Source organism: Canis aureus, chromosome 6 (assembly GCF_053574225.1).
Source record: "Canis aureus isolate CA01 chromosome 6, VMU_Caureus_v.1.0, whole genome shotgun sequence".
Classification (NCBI taxonomy): Eukaryota; Metazoa; Chordata; class Mammalia; order Carnivora; family Canidae; genus Canis; species Canis aureus.
Genome location: NC_135616.1, coordinates 26,426,783 through 26,439,273, shown reverse-complemented (window position 1 = coordinate 26,439,273; position 12,491 = coordinate 26,426,783). Strand labels below are relative to the sequence as shown.

Here is a 12,491-nt window from a genome sequence, read left to right as displayed (position 1 = left end):
AGTTCATTAGATCCCCAAATTTGTTAATCTTATAACTGGAAGTTTGTTCCTTTTATCCAGTAGCTCCCTACTTCCCCCATCCTCCAACCATCACTGGTAACTAACACTCTACTCTGTTCCTGAGTTTGATTTTTTTAGATTCTACATATGTGATATCATACAGTATTTGTCTTTCTCTGATTTGTTTCACTTAGCGTAATGTTCTCAAGATTGAGCCAAGCTGTCAAAAATGGCAGAATTTCCTTCTTTCTCATGACTGAATGACATTCCATTGTGCATGCATCTGTGTATATTCCTATATCCATACCTATCACTTCTTTATTCATTCATGTGGTGATGGACACTTAAGTTGTTTCCATATCTTGGATATTGTGAGTAATGCTGCAATGAACATGAGAGTGCAGATATCTGTACAAGATCCTGATTTTAATTCCTTTGGATACATACCCAGAAGTGAGATTGCAGGGTCATATGGTATCCTATCAGAGTTGGACTCTGGAGGAGGGGGATAAATAGGAGTGGCACTGAGAGGTGAGGAAAACACAATTAAAGCAAGATGGGGCTCCTGTTGACTGATTAAGACAGTTATGGGCATATAAGGAGTATTTCTGCCCTTATATAGAGAGAAAGGGAAAGGCTAGGACTGAAAGTATGATGTTTAGAAAGAGAGATAATTCAAAAGGTCACCCATATGGAAACAACCTTGAAGGGGAACTCCTTTATTTCCCTTCACTCCCTGTCTCACTTTAGCTCCAGACAAACAAATTAAAGAGGAAATAAAATTCTTTGCAATTGGATTCTTTAAAAATGATAATAATATTTCCTCTCAAGGGAATGAAAGTATAGTACAGACTGAAGCTGGTACTTATCTAAATTTAATTTCACTCATAGTAAAGTAACAAGACACAGTATAATTTATACCTACTGGGTAGTATCAGGAAAATGTGAAAAAGACTTTTAGTAGTAGTATCCTACCAAGAAACAAGGCAGGATGCCACAAAAAAACAGTGGCAGACTCAATTTCCATCCTGTCCCTATAGTAATGTGAGCTGTCCTTTTTTGCCTGAGATCCAGTCTCTTCAAAACCATTGTTCATCTTTCTTTGTTTGTTTTTTTTTCAGGTAGGAGGGCAAATGCAGTCTCTTGCTACTCTACCTTGGCAAGGAGCAGAATTCTGCCCTTTTATTGAAGATTTTATTTATTTATTTATTTGAGACAGAGAGAGAGAGAGAGAGAGAGAGAGATGAGGGAGAGGGAGAAGCAGACTCCCTTCTGAGCAGAGAGCCTGTCACGGGGCTTGATCCCAGGACTCTAGGATCATGACCTAAGCCCAGTGCAGATGCTTCACTAACTGAGCCACCCAGGTACCCTGAATTCTGCCCCTTTAAAAGACAATTTATGTACTTTATCAGTTAAACTCATTCTATTCAATTTAAATTTCAATTAAGTTTCATTTTCATTTTTTTGAGGTATGATGTCATTCGATCACATTTTTACCAAGATATTCACCATTCTGAAATCATTCTCTGGTAACTTATATTGTAATAAAATAAGCGCACTTCTTCCAAGTTAACCTCCTTTGCCTATAACTAGCAAGTGCCAGACTCTACACTATCTTTTTTCCCAGGAGCTGGGGGAAACTACATGTATTTGACTAGGTGTCTCTGGTCATCAGATACTCCCTGATTGTAGATTGCCTCTTTTCTAAAATTGGGTTCATTCCCCTAGAATATCCAGAGAACACCTGGTCTCTAGGCAAGACTCTTCAGAGCTTTAAAGGTTTGATATTTGTTTTTAAATCCAACATAGCTTTTAGGTGTTGGTAGACTTTCAGAAGGAATTTTCATTACATGAAGATTTTTTAGTTTCTTTCTCCTCTTTTCTTGTAATTCAATTATTTATTTATTTAGATTATTTATTCTTCTGCCATCTACCTGTAGTGCTTCCAAATAATATAGATGCTGTGCACTCCCCACCCCAGACTGTCCTAGAGTGGAACTTTGGCTAAGAACCACTGGTGCTGTGTGATATACATACAATTAAGTGCTATCACAGGCTTATCAGAGGTGTCAACGCTTATCATGCTGTCAGTGTCCCTACCTATGACTGCCTACGTACCATCTTGGCCTTAACATACTAGAACCAGGGAACATTTAAACATAAAGTAGGCTTTTTGTCAAACCTCGCCCATCATAAAAACACCTGTCCCACAGGTATTGCCCCATTTCTCCCCACCCTTTCTCAGCCAGAGTTGTTGAAAGAACTGTCCACACTTGTCTCTTCCATTTCCTCATACCTAGCCTGATTGCAATCTGGCTTCTATACCTTACCGCCAGGCTTCCTGTGCATCTCTCACAGGCTCCGGCAATTGCCCTGTAGGTCTTGTCCTGCTTGCATGGACATTGTCTAACCCTGCAGACCCATATCCTTCTCTTCCCCTGCTTCTCCGTCACCTCTCCACTCTCCTTCTGCCCCTCTTTGTGTTCCCTCCCTGTTTTGCTGATGGTCCTGGAGGCTTTTCCCCAGCCCCTTCTTTTCTTCCAGGAAAACCCAGAGGGCTCCTGTGGCTTTGATGACCTCAACCTCAATGGAGGGTTGGGGGTGAAGCATGAAGACTGTAGACCAGGGGCATGTGCCAGGCCTTGGACTACCCTGAGCAGACTGCTAGGGAAGACAATTAAGTAAACTGGAAGAGAGTATAGATGCTAATGACATGGGTGCTAATTCAGGTGTGGCACCTATATACTGACAAGTATCACTGTGGATCCAGAATAGGGCACTCCCATGGACAAATTAATAACAGATGTTACATTTAACATGGAAGCACAGAGCAATATATCAACCTAGAATGCTGAAAAAGGCTTAATTGTCTCAAAGGGCTAAGAGAAGTGTTATTTATATGTTGACACTCCTCTTCCTGGGAGGAAAGAGCCATTCAGATGTGTCGTTCCAGTTTACTTTATACATGAATACGTGGTACAGAGAAATGACATGGCTGCTGGTTCAAACACTGGGACCTATTAAACATGATTGTGTCTAATTGCCAGCCTCTGCCATCCATCAGCCATGAAGAGCCACTTGAAGAGCACTAATATGGTACCTTTTAATTATTTGCACTAGACAATTAATTCTCTACCCCAAATGAAGGAGGGAAGGCAAAGGGCTGAAGGAATAGACTCCAGGACATCCCTGCCTCATTCTCCCTGCAGCATGTCCTAAGTGCCCTTGGAGGGTGTCAGTGATGGTGGGAAGGAATAAGGTCAGTTTATCCTAAATTGAGACTGCATAATGGCCCAGACCCTGCTCAGCTAGGGCTGCGTGTGCATGTATGTGTGTGTTGTGAAAGGACTAGAGCTTAATAATTGGATATTATACTATAGCATTCCAGTCACTGTAACCATCCAGATCCATTTCCAGTCTATATCTCTCCCCTGAAGTGGAGCTCCCTAAATGTTCATACCCAGAAGACTTGATCACATGCGACTCTCCTGGCTGATTTCTACTTACCCCCTTATTATGCAGCGACTTTAGCACCTGACTCACTAAGCCTGTCCTTTCCACCTTTCTGCTGTCAACTCCATACCATGGATGAGCCATCACACTCTGGATTCTCAGTCCTTCATTATCTCTACAACCATCACCTCCTTCTCCCTCCATAATGACTTAGCTACCAATGTTCACATTCTAACCCCAGACCTTATTCTCACAAGTGAATGTACTACCTTCAAAAGCCTGTTTGGCAGACTGTTGTTCTGGCATGTGATTCCCACTCTCTGCAGAATCCCAGCTCCGACACTTGGATCCATAGGGCACAGTCTGCAGGGCCAATGTTTCATTTTCTTCCTCAACTAGCTTAGACAGTCTGTGGTCCAGGCTGTAGGTGTCCTTCTGTCTAAAATGAGTCTCTTGTAGACAGCAATTAGATGGGTCCTGCTTTTTTATCCAGTCTGAAACCCTGCGCCTTTTGATGGGGTCATTAAGCCCGTTCACATTCAGAGTTACTATTGAGAGATATGAGTTTAGTGTCATCATGATATCTATTCAGTCCTTGTTTTTGTGGATTGTTCCACTGAACTTCTTCTTAAAGGGGAATTTTAAGAGTCCCCATTAAAATTTCTTGCAGAGCTGGTTTGGAGGTCACATATTCTTTCAGTTGCTGCCTGTCTTGGAAGCTCTTTATCTCTCCTTCCATTTTGAATGAGAGCCTTGCTGGATAAAGTATTCTTGGTTGCATGTTCTTCTCATTTAGGACCCTGAATATATCCTGCCAGCCCTTTCTGGCCTGCCAGGTCTCTGTGGAGAGGTCTGCTGTTACCCTAATACTCCTCCCCATAAAAGTCAGGGATTTCTTGTCTCTTGCTGCTTTAAGGATCTTCCCTTTATCTTTGGAATTTGCAAGCTTCACTATTAAATGTCAAGGTGTTGAACGGTTTTTATTGATTTTAGGGGGGGATCTCTCTATTTCCTGGATCTGAATGCCTGTTTCCCTTCCCAGATTAGGAAAGTTTTCAGCTAGAATTTGTTCAAATACATATTCTGGCCCTCTGTCCCTTTCGGCGCCCTCGGGAACACCAATTAAATGTAGGTTTTTCTTCCTCAGGCTGTCGTTTATTTCCCTTAATCTATCTTCATGGTCTTTTAATTGTTTGTCTCTTTTTTCCTCAGTTTCCCTCTTTGCTATCAACTTGTCTTCTATGTCACTCACTCGTTCTTCCACCTCGTTAACCCTCGTCGTTAGGACTTCTCGTTTGGATTGCATCTCATTCAATTGATTTTTAATTTCTGCCTGATTAGCTCTAAATTCTGCAGTCATGAAGTCTCTTGAGTCCTTTATGCTTTTTTCTAGAGCCACCAGTAGCTGTATAATAGTGCTTCTGAATTGGCTTTCTGACATTGAATTGTAATCCAGATTTTGTAACTCTGTGGGAGAGAGGACTGTTTCTGATTCTTTCTTTTGAGGTGAGGTTTTCCTTCTAGTCATTTTGCTCAGTGCAGAGTGGCCAAAAGCAAGTTGTATTGGGAAAAGGAGAAAAAGAGAGGAGAGAAAGAAGGAAAGAAAAGAGAAAGAGGAAAAAAAAAGGAAGAAAAAAACGAAAAAAAAGAGGAAAAAGAGAAAGAAAAAGAAAGAAAGGAAAAAAAAGGAGGGTGGGGGAAGGAAACAAATCAAAAAGCAAAACAAAACAAAACAAAACAAAACAACAACAACAACAACAACAACAGCAACAAAAAGAACCATGGGGGCGTATCTTCTGATTCTGTGTACTCTAAGTCCCTTGACTTCCCCTGGAACTTGTCCTTCTAGCTGGTCTTCTGGGGGAGGGGCCTGTTGTGCTGATTTTCAGGTGTGAGCACTTGGGGGAGCTGCTCTGCCCCCTGCCTGGTGCAGGGCTCAGTGGGGGTTGTTCACCCCGTGAGGCCCCAGGAGGAACAGCCCCAGTGGCGGGGCCAGCTCTGGAGCCCTGGATTCAGCCCCCGCAGTAACTCCGGAGCTCTCCGTCTGCAGGGCCTGGAGGCTCCGGGCGGGGCCGCTGATCTGCTCAGCTGGGGCAGGAGCGTCCTCGCTGTCCTGGGCCCTCCCGGCCTCTGCCTGTCCCGGGAGGAGGCCGGATCCTGGGCTGTGTCCCGGCGCCCTGTGCTCCGGGGCCTGCGCTGTTGGATTCGTGCTCCCGCCCCGCAGCCCCCTCCGCACGGAGCCTCTTCCTCCGCCCGAGCCCCTCCGAGCTGCTCCGGTCCCGCCTGCGCGCTGCAGCCCTTAGGGAGCTCGGCGCACTCTCCCGGGGCGCAGGTGTCTGTTAGTGTCCCAGGGAGCCCGAGGGCATCCCCGCCCTCCTGGGTCCTGCTCCCAACTCCCTGGGAGCCCCTTTCCGCCCGGGAAGGTTGGTGCAGCTCCTGCTTCTCGGGGACGGGGCTCTCCTGTCCTGGGGACACTCGCCCCGGCCTCAGCCCGGCTCCTCGCGGGGCCCCTCCCCCTTGGAGGCCTTTTGTTTCTTTATTTCTTTTTCCCCGTCTTCCTACCTTGATAGAAGCGCGAACTCTTCTCACTGTTGCATTCCAGGTGTTCTCTCTTTAATTCTCAGGCCGAATTCATAGATTTTCAGGATAATCTGAAGGTTTTCTAGGTAACTTGGTGGGGACAGGTGATTTGGGGACCCTACTCTTCCCCATCTTGCCCCTCCTCCCCTGACAATCTGTGGTCCAGCACATCACCCCTTGCCTTCTGATATTCTTAATCACCTTGCAGCTGTTCTCTACCCCAGTGCCAGTTAACCAGAACCACTCAGACATCAGACCTGCGGAACTGGCACCAGAGACAGGGATGTCATAGCCAGGAAGATTCTTTCACAAATCTCAAATGAGTACCAGCTCTGCCAGCCAGGGTTACCACACTCCTTCAACAAGTTCACATCCCCTTCTTCTGAACAGTCTATTTCACACCTTCCCCTTTCTCTTCTACTTCCCCCAATCCCATCTCCAGCTTTGCTAAGATCCAGTGGTGTTTTGTTTTGTTTTGTTTTAGATTTTATTTATTTGGGGAGGAGGAAGAGAGCACATGCATGAGTAGGGGGGAGAGGGAGAAGCAGGCTCCCCACTGAGCAGGGATCCCAATGTGGGGCTCCATCCCAGGACCCTGGGATTATGACCTGAGCCAAAGGCAGACACCCAGTTCACTGAGCTACCCAGGTACCCCAGATCCACTGTTTCTGGGGGGAAATGAAAGGAGTGGGTCAAGAACACTCTTGGGCTCAGATCCTGCACCAGAATAAAGTCCAGAGCCACTGCCACTCCATGGACTCCTAACTCTGGCATGGAACACCAGCCTGGCCTTTCTATGGAGCAAACAAATTTCATGGTGAGGGTCAGAGAGCATCACTCGTTTTCTCTATGATGGGGCTAGTTCTTCCTTGTCGCATGGAAAAACACTTGGGCAGCTCCCAAGATTTTTTGATTCCTTATGAGTAACAAAAGATCCTCTGGTCACTGTAAATCCAGTAATTAAAGTGTAGTGTTCAGAATAATGATAATTAATGTTATTTTTTTATTAGTTTCAGGGATAGAATTTAGTGATTCATCAGTTGCATATAACACCCAGAGCTCATTACATCAAGTGCTCTCCTTAACGCCCATCACCCAATTACCCCATCTCCCCACCCACCTCCCCCTTAGCAACCCTATTTGTTTCCTAGAGTTAAGAGTCTCTTATGGTTTGCCTCCCTGTTTTCATTTTATTTTTCCTTCCCTTCCCCTCTGTTCATCTATTTTGTTTCTTAAGTTCCACATATGAGTGAAATCATGTGGCATTTGTCTTTCTTTGACTTATTTCACTTAGCATAATACCCTCTAGTTCCATCCACGTGGTTGCAAATAATAATAGTTAACTTTAAATTTCATGTTTGGGTTGGGGTTTTCCTCCTCTGCCATAATACTGGCAGGGGGAAAAGTTATGATACATTTCTCTTTTCTCTCCAACCTCTTTAATGATTTTCACTCCACCCATTGTCATGGTTTCTGACCCCACCCAGGGTGGAGGTGAAAGTGGGGCAGGAAAGTTCTCACACAGCTTGGAATTCTATGATGATTTGGCATCAGCCCTTCCCATGAAGCAAGTGCTTTCCTTCCTAAGGTAAGGAAGGTAATGCAGTATAGAGATCTTTTTCCAGTCACTCAAGACCCCTTCCCCAACCTTTATGTGTCTGATGGAATCTCAGACCTTACTCTGCTGTGAGGTTCTGCTCATCAGGTAGCTTTTTGGTTTGGGATGTAAAACAACCCCATGCCCAGCTTTCTCACTATTATGACCCAAACTTGGTCCTTGGAAAACACTCACACATTTCCTCTGCCCCTACAAACTATAGGAGTACAGGCCTCTCCTGTGCAGCCCCTCTGGCTTCTCCCTCTACTGCACAGGCTAGAATCAGCACCACCAGCAGCTCTTTCCAAAATCCCTTCTCATCTCCAACATTTTTTCAATCTTTTAAACCTCTTTTCTGGGCCAGAGATAGGAAGTTAGCTGGGATCACAGAACCAGTTTTTGGAAACCTCCTTTTAAGTAGTCTTAACCACACCTGGGAAAGCAGTACCTATCACTCAGCCCAAACTGGGCCAACTCTAGCTCCATTTTCAAATCCTGTCATGCTACACTGCCCGTGCAATGAACAAAGGGTTGATTCATGGCTGCTATTGTTCTAAAGGAGAAGGGAACAAAAAGCCAAAAGCAGAATTGTCTTAAAGGGGACTGGGCAACCCGATCAGTTTAACACATCAGTAAAGGTTTGGATCTTCTCTCAGGCCCAGGAAAGCTGCCCCATTGCAGGCTGTATTGAGATTTCCCTCCAGAACAGAAATAAAAACATTCATATACAACAAGTGGTTTGTCATGACAACCAATATGGCATCTTTTGGCCCATTTTCATATCTAGAAATCCAAATGTGAGCAGAAGTGGCAGTGACTCCTCTGGTTTGGTCTGTGTGTCCCATGTGTCTGGGGCTGACTCCCCAAATGGTGAAGCCACTGCACCCAGAACTGAAATAACTCACTCTTTCAAGCAGACAGGAATTTAGTGCAAAGAGCTTTATACAGAGGTGTTCCAAAGACTGGAGTGAGGTAAAAGTTGCCAGAGAAGAAAAGGAGATGAGAAAAGCTATATGGACTGAGTTATAAAACACAACCAGCACATATGGCAAGGCATATGTGACAAGATCAGAAGCCAGAGCCTGAAGGAGCCTCTGTGAGATCGTTCAGTCTTCCCTTGGCAATCCCACTTGAGTTTTACAGATGAAGAAATAACAGTAATAATAATAGCTACATATTTTAGTGTAGACATTTAGTTACCTCATTTATTTCTCAAAACATTCCTATAAGGAAATTACTACCATTGCCTTCATTTTACAGACAAGGAAACTGAAACTCTAAGAGGTAAATTCAGTTGCCCCAGGTGCCCTAGCCAGGAAGGACAGCAACAAGAGGATAACCTTTGCATTAGGACCCTGGTTTTGTGTGATTTCCATGACACTATTATATAGCACCGTGGACAAGCTCAATTAAATATATTTTCCTAGTAACATCTGAAAGGATAGTACATACCTCTTCTACTTCTCAAATTCAGAATTCAAAGCAGAGCTATGGCTTTGAAAATACATTTCAATATTCAATTGAAATGCCAAGAGTAGAGCTTGAAGAGGCCACAAAAGGAAAAACGGAAGTGTGAAAACAGTGTCAGCCAAATTCATGAGAACCTCATGGGTCCTGGGAGTTAGTCTGTTTCCAAGCCTTGGAGAGAGGTTAGCTGAGCAGGTGACAGATGTGACACGATGGGGAAGGGAGGATGACAATGCCAGTGGTGGGAGAAGAGAAGAAACCTAGAGACCAGGGAGGCTCAAGAAAGGAAGCAGGCTAAAAGAAGGGGAACAGTTGGTCAGAGGAGCTAAGAGGTCCTGCATAAGAAGGCAGCCTAGGCTTGACATGTGAGAGCAAACCTTCAGATAAGTGGGAAGAGGCCTGATGAAAACACCAGTCTCTAAGACGATAGGGCCCTAGACAAGGAAATGGCCTCTGTGAAGAGAGGGTGAAGTACACCAGAAGGCAGCCATGATGGTGTGGTGGGCAGGGCAGGGTGAGTGTGTGTGAAGCTCATGGGGCCTCGAGGGAACGTAGAACATGGCAGGTTGCAGGGAACAAAGAAGAGAGAACAGACATGACTCTGCCCAGTGTTTGCAGGCAGAGTCTTGGTGGTGAAATCTTTCATCCCCACCCCCGAGTCTTCTAGTGTACAATTTCCTGCATTCCCATTGCCATCCTGGGTCTCAGTGCTTTCACAGTTGGTATTTCCATGTTCAGTCTATCCCATCCCCACTGCCTCATCCAAATGCATCATTGACACTGCTGCCAGTGTGCCCCACCCCCACCCCACCATTCCAACCTCTCCAAAGGAACACCCCTAACTCATGATCTGTGGGACTCCTTGGGCCCATGGCATGTCCTCCAAATATATTGTTCTTTTCCCCTCTGTGATCCCACTATATTCTGTGCTTTGAATCATGCCTTCGTTGTCTGTATGTCACTTTAATAATGCCCTGAACTCAAAGATGGTTGTTTAGATGTTAACAATAGCACCTTGTCAACAATACCAAAGTGGAAGTACACTGTGGTTGGCTGGTAACAGCCAAAGGCCAGCAGTGAAACAATGGAATTGAAAATCTTATTCATCTTGTGCCCTCTTGTGGAGAAGAGGGCAAAGAACACTATATCACCGCTTGGGAACCTAGGGATTTAGGTCTTTCCCTATCACCTCTTCCTTCTCTAAATGTAGTTTTAATACAGTGCTAATAAATAAAAATGAATTTAAATATATTATTCTATGTTTAATTTTAATGTACTATTATTCTATATTGAAACATAACTACAGTATATCTAAATATAGTTATAATACAATATTAATGAATCATGTTTACCATATTATGATTTATAAGTTCATAAATACTGTTCAAAGATGAACCAGAAAGTAAATCATATGTTCTTTCTGGTAACATCTTTGTGTGTTTTGCTCCTGCAAAATTATTACATGGCTTCATTTTTTTTTTATTTGCTTAGTTTTCTAAGTAGTTATCAAAGTTAATGCCTAAACTCTCTACTGAAGCAGTAAGGTCCTTTAACTTTTTTTTTTTTTTTCAATTTTTATTTATTTATGATAGTCACAGAGAGAGAGAGAGAGAGAGAGAGGCAGAGACACAGGCCGAGGGAGAAGCGGGCTCCATGCACCGGAAGCCCGATGTGGGATTCGATCCCCGGTCTCCAGGATCGCGCCCTGGGCCAAAGGCAGGCGCCAAACCGCTGCGCCACCGAGGGATCCCAACTCTTTTTTTTTTTTTTTTTTTAAACAAATCTGAAACCACTAACATTACTACTTTTAAAAGTTATTGGAGCTTTCTTCAGTGCTGCTGCTCAAATTAGACTAATTATTTACCCTCTTATTGTTGCACAGCAATAATCATCCTGGGATCCCACACTTGCTTGCCCGTTTAGAGTTTTGAGGAACATAAGTTCAGAATTTTAATAAGTCAAATTCATAATTCTTCCCTTTGTGACTTGTACTTTTAGTGTCCTATTTTTATTGTTCTAATATTTATTTATTTATTTGAGAGAGAGTGTGTGTGTGCACGAGTGAGGGGCAAAGGGAGAGGGAAAGAATTTCAAGCAGACTCCCCACTCAGCGAGGAGCCCAAAGTGGGGCTTGATCTCACTACCCTGAGATTATCACCTGAGCCAAAATCAAGAGTTGGAAGCCCAAGTGACTGAGCCACCAAGGTGCCCTTTATGTCCTATATTTAAAAATCATTCCCTATCCTAATACCTTAAAGATATTTTCCTATATTACATTCCAAAATTTTTGTTTTGCTTCTCATGTTTAGGTCTACAACTGACTTGGACATGACTTTTGTGTATGGTGTGAGGTAAGAATAAAGTTGTATTTTACTTTTTCTATATAGATATTTAGTTGAGCCACATGATTTGTTGAAAAGACCATCTTTCACCTGCTATTCTGCAGTGCTATTCATGTCAACCATCAAATAACCATGTATGTGTGAATCTATTCCTGGAATCTTTAATCTCTTCCACTGATATGTTTATTATCCTTAAATTAATACTACACTGTTCTAGTTACTGCAGACTTTTAATACATCTTCACGGCCAATAGGACAAACCCTACCACCTCATTCTTCTTCTTTAAGAGTGTCTTGGCTCTTCTTAACTCTGCATTTCTATCTATATAAGTGTTAGTATCAGTTTTTTCAAATTTCCAGAAGTGTTGAAATTTTATTGAGATTGCAATAAATCTACATAATTTTAGAATAAACTGTCATTTTACAATATCAGGTCTTCTAATCCATGAACATATAGGATATCACTTCATTTATTTTGGTCTCCTTTAATTTTTCTCAGTATTTTTTTTTACTGGTTCCTGAATAATCTTCTCAACAAATTTCATTTTATAGACTGTTGGATTTTTTAAAATCGTGATGAAATATACATAACATAAAATTTTCCATCTTAACTATTCAGTGTACAGTTCAGTAGTGTTAAGCATATTCATGTTGTTGTGCAACCAATCTCCAGAATTCTTTCCACCTTACAAAATGGAAACTGTACCCATTAAACAACTCCTCATTTCCCCTCCTCCATCCCCTGGCAACTTCCATTCTATTTTCTGTCTCTATGAATTTCACTACTCTATTGATTCCACTCATATAAATGGAAGTACATCATATTTGTCTTTTTGTGACTGGCCCATTTCACTTAGCATAATATCCTCAATATTCATTCATGTTATAGCATGTGTCAGAATTTCCTTCCTTTTTAAGGCTGAATAATACTGCATAGCATGTATAGTACCACATTTTGTTTATCCACTCCTCTCTCAATGAACACTTGTTTGACTTCCATCTTCCAGCTATTGTAAATAATGCTGCTATGAACATGGCAGCTATGAATAAAT

General features: G+C 43.0%; 1 long non-coding RNA gene across 1 annotated transcript in view; it reads right to left on the bottom strand.

The window, feature by feature from the left end:
- Window positions 1–4,157, bottom strand: part of LOC144315636 (uncharacterized) — a 73,319-nt gene extending 69,162 nt beyond the window's left edge. Inside the window, exon 1 of the long non-coding RNA XR_013381367.1 lies at window positions 3,723–4,157. This is a non-coding gene — a long non-coding RNA (uncharacterized LOC144315636). The remainder of the gene's footprint in view (window positions 1–3,722) is intronic.
- Between the last annotated feature and the right edge of the window lie 8,334 nt (window positions 4,158–12,491).